Genomic DNA, 13957 nt, shown 5'->3' on the forward strand with positions numbered 1-13957 from the left:
ATCTATACGGGATTGACACCCCCGCACCCTGACTGCTAGCTACAGTCCACGGCCTACCAAGCCAAGGGGTGACAAATGTCATAGTTTATATAGACGCTTGCAGGGCGTCAAGTACTCTAGTGTCGGTTAGTATGGTTACGAGTATCCCAGGTTACCTTATAATTCATGGCCTTAAGGTAACGGTATTTTACACTGTATGCTGGAAACCCACTCTCAGAGTCACACTGTTTTTGGACCTTGCTAGCTGTATCTTTCATTTGATACTGCCTGAGGTCTGTATTCTCTGTTTTAGACCTTACTAGTTGTATCTTTCATTTGATACTGTCTGGGTCTGTATTCTCTGTTTTTAGACCTTGCTAGTTGTACCTTTCATTTGGTACCGTCTGGGGTCTATGTCTCCCTTTGATTAGACTGAGCCAGGCGTGTCTTTTGTTCGATACTCTCCTGGAGTCTATGATTCCTTTTGCCTTAGTCAGCAGTCTTCACTGCTGAGGCATATGTTATTTCCCTGATTTCTCTTACTTTCTTTAATAATCAAATTCTTTATTTTGATAATGATAGCGATTAAGGGAAAACTACTTTTTACCACATAACTCCGTCGAGTCTTGGTAGAAGACTGCTTTTATTAAAGAAAATATAGGATTTTCTGGAAAAGACACTAATTTAATGGATACTCTAAAACTACCACTTTTATTAAAGTTATTTGAATAAAATGACACTAAATACTTATGAACTCACCAGCATTTGTAAAAATGTTGATACTCGCTTTTCAAATAACTTGTATTCTCAAGTCAGCATTAGACAGGTACATCCCCGGAGCTTTTGACGAAGACAGTTTAGTACCAAGTTGCACCTATATTATTACTTGTATTATTTTGATGTGTTGTAATGTAAACCATGTAAAACTATTACTATTAATGCAATGGTTTTTGTACTTTGATTACTATAATGCATGTGTTGTGATACTTGACATGACGTCATCCACCCCAGAACGTTTCTGTCGTTCCGGTTTTGGGGTGTGACATAAACAATATCCTTGAATCCATTTTTGATCTTTAGAAAGCTAGCACCAAAAATATGGTTGCCTCTAATGGCTCACACTCAAACCCTAGAAACCCTAGAATGAAGAGGAAGAGATGAGGGAGGAGGAAATTTTGGCCATAAGCCTCTTGGAAAGAGTATCCATGAAATTTGGACTCAGTTGGTGCTATTTATTGTGTAAGTGGTACAAGGAAAACCCTAGACTTGAATAATAAAATAATACTAATTTATCTATTCAGGTATGGTAATCCTTATCAGCTTTACAAGCCTTCCAGAATCCACCAAAAGCCTTGTAAAATCGTCCACCATAATAAGAGGGTTCTAGAATTATTTCCCTGATCAACCATAAACTATTACAATTCAACCATTGAACCTTTAATTAATTCTAATTAATCCCGAATTGATTCTAGATTAGTTATGATTAATAATTAATTAATTTCAACCATTTGTAATTAATTCTAAATTAATTATTATCTATTTTCAATTAATCTATTAATCATATGACATATTAACAAATCATTTTATCTCTCTCCTAATATCAATTCCAATTATTTTTGGTTATGAAGACAACCCAAAAAGGACTTTGGTTTTAATTACAATAATATATCAATTTACTTATGACCTTAAACACATTAATCCAACAGTCTCCCACTTGGATAAGTCTATAACTAAAATTTCTAGTATAACAAGAGTGCTTTCCAAAGTCATTGTCGAACTCTGATTCAAATCAGACATTATCCCTAAGACAAGTGATTAGCTATTCCTTTGTTCTATAATATATTGTATGGACAAGATACATGGATATGGATCAATATCATTGTCTAAGATTTTGTTTCCCACTTTCCGATTTATGAGGATTGGATCCAGACTACTAATCGAACACATCAATTTAGTTCGGACAAGGCCTTGCACATGAATGTCAACATCAAATCACCTAGGGGACCAAAGATATTGCTTTTCCTATTAGGGAAAGGGAACGAATAAACCATGGCTACATAATTATAACTTTTACTTATCATGCCACACATGAAACTACATTTTATGACATCCATTTGTAGATGTGTGTATGCAATACCAATGCATTAAAGATTCATAAACCATAACTTATGTGTCTCAGTTTGAAGAATAGTAGATGTTATCGTCTTATACTTACTTGTGATCGACTCCATGAAGTAATCTCTAAGAGTGGGTTTATCCAATAACTAAAACCCTTCAAGCACTCATGAGCATAATAACAATCTTCATGTAACATAACTTTACCATAAATAATTCTATTAACACTTCATGACAATCTTAAATCATTACATACTCCCAAAAGTATGACCAAATGTGGAATTTTGAATAATAATTAAATTCCTTATGGAAGTAAACATACAAAATTAAAACCAACAATAAACTAATTAACTATGGTATCAAATCCTTTAAATACAAATAAATCCCTATTATCTAATCATCATAACTATTACGAATTTATTCATTGCAGATTGCTTTGGGTAATCAAATAACTACTTAAATTAAATAGCATTAGTCATGTCATGTTATAAACATGCATATTATGTCTCTCTACTCCTTCCTTTATGAACAGATCGACTGGACATTACTACAATAATGCTCATTGATATGACCTTATTTAACTATATATTTTAGGCCATTATCTTAATATATTTGATTAAAATGTTGTATTTTAAGATATATGATACTTAATATGCTTGAAAATGTTCATATACATTTAGAATGGGAGTTGAGATGCAAAATGAGGAGAACAGAGCTGGAAAAGATGCAAAAATGGTGTTGCTGAAAGCTTGAGTTCTCTTCAATGTTTTGGCCATATCTCATGACTCATAACTGTTGGATTAGGTGTCTAAGCCCATAACTATAATTAGTATGTACTTGACCCGATAGTAGCATGGTCCTTTTGGGTTGCCTTCACCAAAACAACTTGACTGGATGAATAATGGAGAAAGAGGTTGATTATGATTTATTAATATATTATGTGAATAATATATTAAAAGAGAACTCATATTATTTAATTAATATTGGTCAAGAATTAATTTAGAATTAATTTTTTGGTCAAAATAAATTAGTTAAATTAAGGTGACTGATATTGCAATTATGTGATAATTGCAAAATGGGTTGAGGATGGATGAAATCTTATGGATAGCCCATAACGATTTCTTCCATGATAAGGATTCTGGAAGGATCTTATGGGATGCTTAGAGCTAAGCAACCAGATTAGGTCTTTGACTTAAACCCTAATTCTTCAGCTATATAAGGAACCCCTTGACATCATATTTTCGGCTACAAGAAACCCTAGAAGGATCTTAGAGCTGATTTTGAGCCTCCTCCTCCTCCTCCTCCTCCTCTCTCTCTCTCTCTCACTCTCATATTCTCCGACTTGCTTCTTGGTGTTTGTGATTGATTAGAGGTGTTACACTTGTGATACTAAAACTCTTGAAGGTTGAAGATCTTCAAGCTCTAATTGAAAGGTAACATCCTAACTTTCTTTAATTATAATTTTCAATTTTATGTATGCTAGATTAGGGTTTATGTGACATCCCCAATTTCACGGCCATAAAAGACTGATTTTGTTTATGCTTTATGAAAATCAGAGTACCTCTTTTTAATAAAAATGTTGCGGAATTTATTCCCAGAAAAACACGATACATACGTTATCAAAGCATTTTTGAAGAAACATATTTTATTCATTTTAAAACATTTGGGATGTCATCGTCAATACAAAAACATAAGCATAAACAGAACTTACATTCATTTCACTAGTGATCTATATCTCCTTAATCTCTTAGTGTAAAGCAACTTCGTATCGATACCTGTGATACAATTAAACTGAGTAGGTCAGGCTTGGGAGCCTGGTGAGCATATAGGGGTTTTACCCCACAATAAATAAATTTATTATGCTTAAACATCAATCAACCCAATTACCCAATCCCCATTATCTTATTCATTTCTTAAGGATTTACCCTAAAAACAACTATCACTCATTACTAAGGATTCATCCTAAGGAATAGGCACGAAGTCCATCGCTGCCCAAGGTTTATATTACAAGCACTAACAACATCGATCCCCACATACTGATCCTATACAGTGATCTTACTAGATCTAGCCTAAAGGATCGATATGAACAACCAACTAACTAAACTGCTTCGGAAATTCCCTAGCAACAAACGAGGATTGAAGAAGACATCAAATGAATGGAATAAGTTTAACCACGAACCTTTGTTCGTAAAAGAAAGAACCACCATACAATTAAGTCATGGGTAATTATTAATGCCTAGGCTGTGGTCTGAATATCGTGAGGTATATAACCCCCAGACGCACCTTATCCGGCAATGGAAACGCTGACTAATGCCTAGGCTGTGGTCTGAATATCGTGAGGTATATAACCCCCAGACCCACTCTAATCCGACATCGAGAATGGAAACACTAACTAATGCCTAGGCTGTGGTCTGAATATCATGAGGTATATAACCCACAAACTCACTCCTATCCGACATCGAGAATGGAAACACTGACTCATGAAGCTCATCCGATCACTTCATAAAAGAAACAAAGACTCCAAATCTCTTCAAAATAAAGGTATAGGGAAATTACTAATAAAGTGCTCTCGTACGCTCCCGATGGACTTCGTGCCTATTCCTTAGACACACGTAATAGTGTCAAAACGAAGAACTAACGGATGAACACATAGTTCAAAAACGCCTAATGAACATATAGTTCAAGAACACCTTATGAACATATAGTTCAAACATACCTACCGATTACAAGTCTGCTAACGTTCTACTGGACTATCTAAATTAGTCTGTGATCGTTGTCTATACTCTGCTAGATGACTAGATCATCTTAAACATCGATACCTCTCATCACCTTTTATTTCATGATACATCATCTAATTCATCTACCCATACTTTACCCAACATATTTGTAGATAAAAATACATATACAGTTTAAAACTTGTATAAAACATCTATTCAACAGTCACCTTAATTAAATAATTAATATAATTACACATAGCACGTATTTAAAAGAAAATACTCCATATATATGTGTAAGGTGAAAGTGACTATACACTCACTTGAGTAGGTGGTGACTCAGCACCCGGACAGCGCTTCGATACTCTCAAAACAATTTTCCTTCGATAAAACCTAGTATCAATTCCATTAGGGTTTAGTCTAACGTCAACCGTGACTAATTAATACTTTAGCTATTATTATTATTATATAAGCATTAAATAACACTCAATATAACTCATAATAATAGCCCAAATAATTATTTTAAGGACCTAATAACATTACTATAGTTATTTGAAATCTATATTAAAAATTGCGTAAGCGTAGCTCACTTACAACGCATTTTAAAGAAAACCGGGCTTTATTTGGAGCACCGTTTCGAAACCTAAAGACTATTTTTCTCGGGACTCCATGAACCTCGTGGATTCCTTAGGGTGCTAGGGGATCACCTAGGCTTAGGGGAGGGTTAAAACCCTTAGAGAGAGAAAGTTTAGAGAGAAGAAATGAAGAAAGGTGTGAGATTTTCGGAATGGCTCGCATGCTATGTATAGTAAGTTTTTATGACACTGACGTCGTGAGTGTCATACGACACACGTCGTGAATATCATGATTCACTCCGTAGACTTGCCATTTGCGTTCCTAGCTTCAGATGGTGGCCATGACACCTCACGTCGTGAGTGTCATAAAGTTCACGTCGTGAATTGGATCTTATCCTCTCGCAGCTTCTAGATTCCGAATTATGACAGAATGTCGTGACCGTCATAATTCTCAATTCGTGAATTGGATCTTATCCTCTAGCAGCTTCTAGATTCCGAATTATGACAGAATATCGTGAGCGTCATAATTCCCAAGTCGTGAATTAGCTAGTTTAGGGTTTTTAAAAGCTAAATCTTCGGAATGCCATACCTTTTGCATACGAACTCCGTTTTTGACGTTCTTTATATCCACGCGTAGGTGGAGATGTATTCTACAACTTTAATTTAGATCCATAAGGCTAAAATGTCCTCTATCTTAAATTCACTATTTACGTCTCCCGGTGTCGTGCCGGTTTTGCCGAAAAACTTCGACGGGCCATAACTTCTTCGTTATAACTCGGATTTCAGCGTTTTTTATATGTACGGAACCCTTGAGACATATTATACAACTTGGTTAAGATTATTTATTATACATAATCTTTTGTCGAAAATTCATTTTCGACCCCTATTATCTCTAAATTGACTAGTCCGGATCTACGGGCGTTATAGTTTACAAGCTTTGGATGATTGTTGCATTTATAATTAGAAAAACTAGATCCAAAGCTTTAGGGTTTGCATGTACACCATAAGATTGTTGTTATGCTCAAAACCCATCAGTGGTATCAGAGCCTAGGTTGTGTTTTTCTATTACTATTGGATTAGGTATCTAAGCTCATAACAATAATTGATATGTACTTGACCCAATAATAGCATGGTCCTTTTGGGTTGCCTTCACCAAAACAACTTGAATGGATGAATAATGGAGAAAGATATTGATTATGATTTATTAAATTATTATGTGAATAATATATTAAAAGAGGAATCATACTATTTACTTAATATTGGTCAATAATCAATTTAGAATTAATTTTGTGGTCCAAAGAGATTAATTAAATCAAGGGGATTGATATTGTAATTATGTGATAATTACAAAATGGGTTGACGATCCCTATGGATAGGGTGGACGAAATCTTATGGATAACCCATAAGGATTTCGTCCGTGATAAGGATTCTGGAAGGATCTTATGGGTTGCTTAGAGCCTAAGCAACCGGATTAGGTCTTTGACCGAAACCCTAATTCTTCAGCTATATAAGGAACCCCTTGGCATCATAATTTCGGCTACAAGAAACCCTAAAAGGATCTTAGAGCCGATTTTGAGCCTCCCCCCCCCCCCCCCTCTCTATCTCGTATTCTCCAACTTGTTTCTTGGTGTTTGTGATCGATTAGAAGTATTACACTTGTGATACTAATGATGGGTTTTAGCCATAAGAACATCTCATGTGCCCATACAAACCCTAATGCTTGGATCTAGGTTTCTCTATTGTACATGCATTCATCTAAGACTTTAAACCCTAGATCTAACATGTGATAATCGATATTAACATAAGAATATGGTTTAGATCTTATCTTTGATTGTTATGTAGTAATAACAATCTACTCTTCCTTGTAATTGGCTTCTGAAAGCTTAATGTCACAAATGTCACACCTCTAATGGCTCACAAACACCAAGAGCAAGAGGATGAAGAATGAGAAGAGGATAGGCACCCAAAAACGTCTAGAAACCCTAAGGAATCAATCAACCACGTTCATGGTGCTCTAGGGGTCCTTAAATATGTGAGGCTATTAAGGTTATCTAACAAGAAAACCCTAATTTGACTGCTTAGGCCCTAAGCAGCCCATGAACTCCCTCCTTAGAGGCCTTGGATGAATTCTCATGGGTTTCCCCATAGATTTCGTCCACTCCTTCCTTTATGGAGTCCATTAGCCCAATATCTAACTATCACACAATTGACAGTTCTAGTCCCCTTTATTTAATTAATGTCTTTTAGCCACAAAATTAATTCTTATTAATTCTTGACTAATGTTAATTAAACAATATGATTTCTCTTATAATATATTAGTCACATAATATATTAATAAATCATAATTAATCTCTTTCTCCACAAATCATCATATCAAGTTGCTTTGGTGAAGGAAACCCAAAAGGACCATGCTCACAATCAGGTCAAGTATATACCAAACTATTTATGGACTTACACACTAATCCAACAGTCCCCTACTTGGATAAGTCTAATAACTATTCTACGTATAACTTCAAACCTGATCAACAATCGTAGCTTTCAAAAGCCACCTTCAACTCTGATCTTATCAAATATGCGTCCTTTAGATAATGGATCATACATTTCTCCATTCTAGATATCATATGAACCGAGACATGGATTTAAATCATACTCTCTGTTTATGTGTTGTTTCCTGATTTCCGATTTCTGAAGACTGACAACAGACTACAATTGAACACATCAAATCAGTCCCAGCTTGGTCAAGCGCTTAGGTGTCATCACTAAATCATCGAGGGGCCCATAGATATCGCTTTTATCCTACTTTGGGTAAAAGGAATGGATAAACTTTGACTCAATGCTCACTTGTACTCACTCACCTAATTACACACAACAATACATTTTATAACACCAAGTTACTGGTGCACTTACATATTATCAATGTGTAACTGACTTGCAAGATACAACTTACATATCTCGGTTTCAAGAATATAAGATATTACCGTCTCACCAATCACTCGTGATAAAATCCATGAAGCGATCCAAGTGAGCATGGGTTTAATCCAATACTCTAATCTTATAGCAACACTCATGAACTCTGTAGCAAACTTGTGCTATATCTAAATATTTTAGACAATCTACAGACGGATTCATGACAGTCTTCTTTCATACCTACTTCAAAAGTATGAGCGACCGTGGAGGGTTCGACTAATCTTATTATTCAGGAAGTCAAAACATGCAAAGTGAAACATAAGAATAATACTAATCCTATATGGCCCCAAACTTTTGAGTATAAATAAAACACCTTTTATTTAATCACCATATTGATTACTCATTATTTGTTGTTTTGGGTAATCAACTTCTTACTTGAATTATAACTATAATTGTCCCATGCTCGTAGCATGCACACTATCTTTACCTATGGTCCTTACTTTGTGAATTAGTATAATTGAATAACATTTTCAATCACACTCATTTCACAATTCCTAATCCATTAGTGTAAGAATACAAAATTCTCGCCACTACTAGAATATGTTAGATTCTAACATTTTATGCAATAGTCCTTTTTGTAATGTCATGGCACAAAAGTCACCAAGAATCGGCTAATGAAATTACAAAATACTCTATTGGAGATTGTTACAAGACAATTCCATGGTCATGAAGTCTCATATTCAAAGTACATTCCTTTGAACATCCTTCTTGCATAAAAGTTTCTAATCTAGACATTTATTCTCGATATCCAACTCCTAATATGGAAACATTTCCATATTTTCCATATGACAATTCATTCTAAATAGAATATTATCTATTCATAACAGTGTCAATACGGTCCATCCATGACAATACTTTCAACTGTCCACAAGTGACCAATCCTTGGTGAACCTTAGATTGTACTTGGCAGTTGTTTAATTATTTTACTCAAAATCGGTTCTATTTCCTTTTTCCTTCTAAATGCCCTAGGCATTTGGAAAATATTATAATGGTCGAATATTGAAGCATATGTAATCGATCTTATACCCGAAGCGTATGGATACAATGGCGCAATGAAAAATGTGATACTTTACCAGTTTCTTACTATAATATCGTCATAATATTTCTATTTGTCGTGTTCTCAAAATTCGAACTATGAAGAGGGATGTTGTAATCATAATCGAACTTTGAGAATGCAATAAATATATCCTTGACTAAATTCAACTAAAATTTCACGATCTAAGCTTTTAGATTGGAAATGAAGTATAACATTCTCTTCCTTAATTATAGCAAAAACAACTTTTCAACCCCTACAACTTTGCAAAGTGAAACTCTTTGTTTTTCTACAATTAATATTGCCAACTTGCAATACGAAAATAATAATCATTCTCCCACTAACATGATGATTATATACATTCCAACATAACATTTATGCTCCCACTAGCTTTGACACGTATTCAGAAAACAATTGGATTTCTAGAAGACAATACTTATTGACTTCCAAAGTTCATATTTCCAATACGATGTGCTTCGATAAGCCTTTATATAAGCTTCTCAAACATATAAACATTTCCTCAGACAGCTCGTATGTGTGTCTAAACTAATTTAGAACTTATATTACTAAGTCGCAAATGTTCAGACTAATTGCCAAATCTCACAATTCAAACTATGAAGAGGGATGCCGTAATCATAATCGAATTTGAGAATACAATTTACATAATCGCTATCTCCTTAAAATCTCTCTTAGTTAAAGCATTTCCTCACAATCATTTTCATAAAGGAGAGAAACCTTATGACACTTAGAATTTATGGTGTATGTGTTCCTATCCATGTGAATTTGCTAGGGGTGGCAATTTATGACACGACACGAAACGAAATTGGGACGAAACTAAATTTTGAATTCGTGTTCGTGTTAGCTATAAAAAACACGTGTCGTGTTCGTGTTCGAAATTCAACACGAAACGATTTAGTAATTTTTTATCGTGTTTTCGTGTTTGTCGTGTTTATCGTGTTTTATTTGATAAATTATTCATTAAATAAACTAGTTTTTAGTATATGTTATATTTTTCGTGTCGTGTCGTGTTTGTCGTTTTTTACTTCGTTTGTTTTCGTGTTAGTTAAAAAAAACACGACATTGTGTCGTGTCGTGTTCGTGTTACAAAAACCTTGTCGTGTCGTGTCGTGTTAGACAGAAACACGAATCGATAGCACGATTTGCCACCCCTAGAATTTTCCATAACCATAATTGAAAGATAATGTTTGTGACAAATTCAAACTCTTATGGACAGAACTTGTCCATTCTTAATTTCTTGTCATTAAGGGTCCCACCATTGCTTCCAAGTTATCTAGCAACACACCTATTCCAATCAATGTACTTTCATTTCATCAGGTGCTTGCCTTATGCATTCTATTTAGAACTCGTAGAACTCATATGCATAGTTTACTAAATCGGAATGGCACAGAAACAAGATCATGTCAGCACGATGGGTTACAAACCTCAAGTTGTGTGCTAGTGTTTAATAATAGGTTTACTCTTGATTAACTCTCGAAACTTTTCAAGATCATTTAGACTCCCACTGACCTCTTGACATATAAGATTCTCTAATCAAGAAACATTTCTTGATAAACAAATATTCAAGAGTTAGTGTGGATTCTCATCAAGACAAACACTACACACCAATTTCAAACATGCAAGAGTAAGAAAAACAATTTTTCTACTTCACATTTGATGAGTGTGTGTCACTCAATTCACAATCTTGGAGTACGATTCTAAGACTTGATTTTGAAACGAAGTATGACTCATTAAGATGATCATAAAATCCGATACAAAATTACTCTCCCTTCTTCTTAGATTAAGGAAAATTTTATCTTTCTGCCTAATTGATTCTTCTTATTCGTTCTGCCATTCATTGAAACTTTTCAATGATTCAGAATTCCACTTAATCTTGTAAGCATAACCACATTTACTAGACTTTTAGTAAATTATGACGAATAGTCTTATTGTTATTTGTGGTGGACTTGACTAGTGCACGACATTGTGTTCTATTCCTTTAGTCATTCACTTGACTCACATACTTGTGTGATCAAGGAATTAGTCTTAATTTCCTAAGTACCAAGATTTCCATACATCACATGATTCAAATCATATGATTCCTAGTTTGTGTCCTATTGAAACTTGGGTGATGGGAATCTTTCCTTACTTAGAAAATTTTGACACTACCATAAATAACATAACTAAGAATCAAACCCATTTATATAAATACACAAACATCATTTTTTCACAACGATTTCATTGCAAGGGTATATATAAATAAGACAAATCAAAATTTTATTTTATTCATAAAAGCTGTGGAAAACATGCCCTTACAATGCAAAATTAACTGAAAACCTATGTAATCAAATATTCCTAACAACTCTATCATAACTTTCTAAGCTCAAAATATGATCTTCGAATCCATGCGATCGTGATCCATTTCTTCATGATCAGACTCATCTTGCTCTTCCATCAAGTTTCCTCTCTTTTCTCTGATCTTGCAAAACATTCAAATGCAATCTTATCACATTATGTATTAAGAATCAATGAACAGGAACTTAATGGAGTTAGATAGTGGATTTTACCTGAAGTAGAGCCATACTTCTTGACTCTCCCATCTCTTAGATTCTTCAGGCCCTCTGGACAACTTCGTATCCAAATCCCCTTCTATTGGCAGCATAAATAGGTGGCTTCTCCTGGAGTGACCACATAACTATGGTTGGTTGAATTATCAAACAATTATGCTCCATTACTTTGCCAAATCATTTCTGATTCAGCAGCAATAAGCGTGTAAGTTAGATCAATGAGGGTCGCATCAAGATCCATCATATAATACTATCTTATGAACTTGTCATATGATTTAGGGAGTGACTAAAGAACCCAGTCTACAGCCAACTTCTTTGGAAAAGATGCACCCAACATTGTCAACCTATCGATGTGTGATTTCATCCCTAGGACATGAGCACACACGGATTTTCCATCTTCATGTTTCATTGCTAACAGGGCTTGAGTGATTTTGAACTTTTCAATTCTTTGATCTTGTGGGTTTGGGAGAACAACAGGAGGAGGTGGAGGAAGTGAAACCAAGTTAGTCCACGATGCATGGATTGATCTTTCACCTTCATTGTGTAACATATTTTCACTTTGAGCAGGAAACCTTTTCCTTGGGATTCGGGAAGACCATGGTTAGATTCAGAGATCTACAAAATGGGAGAAAAATCAAGTTAGTTGATTGATTGAGTCCTTAATAAATCACCCAAATGAGATATTAAGGCTAGGACCCAACACAATATTCCACAACTTGGGAGAGGGATGTCATAACCCAATTTGCAGAACATTTGAAGGTAAGTGAATGACGATTCACTAATTTTCCACCATGAAAAATGAAAAAGAGATTAGGTTTTAAATGTATTGAAAAACTTCTAGATCCTTTGAGATTCATTGAACTTTTCAATGGCATGTTTAAATCTCGATATGCCCCTCGATTTGTGACTGGGATGCCGAGGATCACAAAACAGGGTGTGAATAACCATGCAAACTTACATGGTGCCCCCAATGTTACAATCACCTATTCGATGTGTTGGCTAACCACACACACTCCACCAAACTATGGCAAACACTGAGTCACCCTTTGCTACCTTTGCTTAGAACCATTTAGTGTGCCAGTTAACCACACACGCTCCACTAACGTCTTCGCAAGGGTACAAAGTGTAATTTCATGGGATTGCATCAAATTCACTTTTGCCTAAAGTAACTAAGATTGGGAATTTAAAAAAAACATTTAGTTACTTTATACTTCATTATACTTTTAATGGAAAGGGTTTGCCTTATCCTACCCGTTCGGCTAACGACCCTCCACCAATCAAGGAAGCGGTGAGTGAGAGTGGATACCCATTAAACAACCATTTTATAGGCCATAACCTTATACCCCCTTTATAGATCGGCTTCGTGAATGAGGCCTACTGACGGTAAGACTACCAGTTTAAGTTATACATATATAATATTAGACTTTTAATGTTATATATAGTATAAGGGTGTATTTTACACTTTTAAAATACTAGGTGGTCTAATTTAATAAATTACACTTTTAATTTAATTAAATGTAAACCATATCACTATGGATTTATTAATTTTATTTTAATTATACACTTAATTAATTTAATAAAACCATAAGGGTGCAGTTTGAACTTTTTCAAAATTAAGTTTTTAGAATTTAACATTTTAAACTTTTAATCAAATTTTAATTTCCAAAATTGAGGACGAGTTTTGAAACTTTTCAAAACATTAGGTTTTAGAATTTAAATATTTCAAAATTAAACTTTTTAATCAAAAATTTAAATTCTAAAACTTGAGGGCAAGTTTTGAAACCTTTCAAAACTATTAGATCAAAATACAAATAAAGAAATTAAACAATTAATTGGTGATTATCTAATTATGAGCTAATAAAATTTCATGCAAGATAATAATCAAATAATCTAAAAAATTAACATTTGTCATATAAGGAAGTAAATATTTGATTAATTTGAAATTATCTTTTATTTTGGTAAGGATAATCATCCAATATCAATAAAATTCGCAATTTATCAATAAAAAAC

Source organism: Lactuca saligna, chromosome 5 (genome assembly GCF_052625555.1).
Source record: "Lactuca saligna cultivar CGN05327 chromosome 5, ASM5262555v1, whole genome shotgun sequence".
NCBI classification, from domain to species: domain Eukaryota; kingdom Viridiplantae; phylum Streptophyta; class Magnoliopsida; order Asterales; family Asteraceae; genus Lactuca; species Lactuca saligna.